This window comes from Lolium perenne, chromosome 4 (assembly GCF_019359855.2).
Source record: "Lolium perenne isolate Kyuss_39 chromosome 4, Kyuss_2.0, whole genome shotgun sequence".
NCBI lineage: Eukaryota > Viridiplantae > Streptophyta > Magnoliopsida > Poales > Poaceae > Lolium > Lolium perenne.
Window position 1 is genome coordinate 147729997 of NC_067247.2, and position 2558 is coordinate 147732554.

Sequence of the window (2558 nt, forward strand, 5' to 3'; positions counted from 1 at the left end):
CTAAATCAGCAATAGATTAGCAAACACTCGCCTCTCGCAATCAGCCAACAGCAAACCAATTGCTCCTCCATTGGTCGCACATGCAATCCGGGCACCGTGCACCGGCACACGTTCTAAGGCGTCTGACCAGTGACGACTGACGACCGCGTGATACCCCGCGCCAGGTGCTGCACGCCGAAGGTCGGCATCGTCGCGCTCTACCTCGCGACCGCACGCACTCTGTTCGCTGGCGCCGCACACACTCTGTTCGCTGGCGACCAGGCGCCAGACGTGTTCTATTAGGCCTTGTTTACTTCTAGTATTTCCATCCCCTGGGGGTTTGGGGATGAGAGGGGATTGGGTGAAAACCCCCGTTTCACCAAATCCCCATTTTCCCCCTAATTTCCCCTCATTTCCCCACACCCTCCCCCACAGCTTCTAGTTACTTTGTTTTTGGGGATGAGAGGGGATACGAGAGGATTGTGATCAGATAATAAAAACTCAATCTTTGCATCCCAAGAAGTGATAATGGACAATCACTAAATTAAAAACTTTGGCTTTAACATAAATTTCGTGTCATGCAAATTTGTCATGCGATTTTCTTAAACAAGAACACACATATAAATAAATGTTCGACCCAACAGATGAGCAATCGTCACCATAAACTCATTGTCATACAGTTTGACAGAACATTAGAAGTCATGTTGCGCTCACCGCCGAACGCCGGAAACCACGCCGCCGCCGCCAAAGGACCTCCGGCTACAAATACACGCAGCGGTAAAATTTAGTACTGATACATCACTTACATATAGTTCAAATGTACAGTGACTACAACTAGGGAGCATCCTTATAATTTACATACACGCCAATAGTTGTCTTCAGGGCACAGATTTCATGTCGAGCTCATGCTATTCACTGGTCGAAAACCATTCAAATGATATTGCACATCATAGCCAAAATGGTCTACCAGTGGTCAAATAAGATGCAAAAATGCTCAAGGCCAGACAAGAAGAGAGACCCAGACTACAACAGTCAACCTACGCAATCCTTGTAGTCATGAACGAATCTAATACAGAGCATTTTCGAATACATATCTCTGCATACATAGGCTACTGGCTGGAATCAGTAATCGGGTTTCAGTAATCAATAATTGGGTTTCAGTAATTCTAGAAGCGCGCAATGGAAATGCAAACCCATCCTTATAATTTAACTAAGCCCATCCTTATAATCAGTACTTCAGTACTAACATAATCAAGCAAGTAAAAATGAGACAATTTACACAGCAAATTAGTATCTAGACGAATGGTAAAACTATAACCAAAGGTATGGAAAAAAGAGCTAGAGTACTAGGATGTGGATATCGCCAAGTCAGTTGTTTACTCAATAACTAATTTCTTTTCTAGGATGTAAATTGGATGGTTTCACATCAACTACAAGCAGTAAATATGTTTTGCCCGGAACATAAAGTGCAAGCAGCAAGATAAAATGAACTGCAGCTTGCAGCAACTAGGTGCACTACCGCAAAATATAACTTTATCTTCAAAAGGGTAAAATAAATAAATGCTGCAACTTAAGAAGCTCATACAGGTCCCTTCGGGGACATCCGATAAAATTGGAAGAAGCCCATACAGGCAGCAGCAGTACAGTTTCATTGTGTGAAAATCCATACATTACACAAACTAATCAAATTGATAATTTCTGGTCCTCCCAAAACTACAATGTCAACATTAAACCAAACTATTCCAGGGAGCAGTAACTAACAATACCGGTGGTGGTATCATATTTATATACATGACATACTGCGAATACATGATGATACAAACCACAGCTAGCAATACACGACAATTCCAGGGAACACTAACTAACAATACATGACATACTGTGAATACTGTAGAGTTGCATAGGCAGAGGTGAAGGATCAAATCCAGCAATGTCTACAAGCTAGTGACCCAAAAACGTTCGGCTCAACCATCCGGAGAAGAAAATGCCGGTGGCGATGCCTTCCCCTCCATCCTCCCTTCCTCCATCCGAGACCCACGCGGCACCAGAAGTGCTGCTCCCTTCTCTCCCGCCGCGCACGGCGGCCACGCACCTCCGTCTCGGAGCTCCGTCGCAGACGGCGGCGACACCAAGAAACCTATGGAGAAGGGGAAAAGGGGAGGGGGCGCGGTGACTCACCGGAGACCAGTCGCCGGAGGAGGATCTTGTCGGCGCCGTTGTGCTTTGCCCGCCGCCGTCGCCTTTCCCCCGTCGCCTTTCCCCGCCGCCGTCGCCTCCCGTTGCCGCCGTCGCCTCCCTCTCTCCCTTTCCACGACAGAAAACACGGGGCTCGACTCGTGGCTGAGAAAACCCGAAGGTAGGGCTTAGCGGGTCGGGAAATTTTGGGATGGGCCGGGATATCACTCAAATATACCTGAGAAGTAAACGGGCCGTTCGGGAAGTTTCGGGATTTGCTTGTGGGCTGGTAATTTCCCCTATCAACCCCAAAAAAACCTGAGAAGTAAACAAGGCCTTAGTCGGGCATGTTGACCGGGCAAATGCGTCTGGGCTTGCTCCGCAAGGCCGCGACGTTGTTCCCA

General features: G+C 47.2%; 1 long non-coding RNA gene across 1 annotated transcript; it reads right to left on the reverse strand.

Annotated features, from left to right (window-relative positions):
- Positions 1-519: 519 nt before the first annotated feature.
- On the reverse strand, positions 520-2283 carry LOC127348808 (uncharacterized). The gene is made up of 2 exons (XR_007879954.1): positions 2158-2283; positions 520-738 (listed from the first exon to the last, which is right to left on the reverse strand). It is a non-coding gene; the product is annotated as an uncharacterized lncRNA (long non-coding RNA).
- Between the last annotated feature and the right edge of the window lie 275 nt (positions 2284-2558).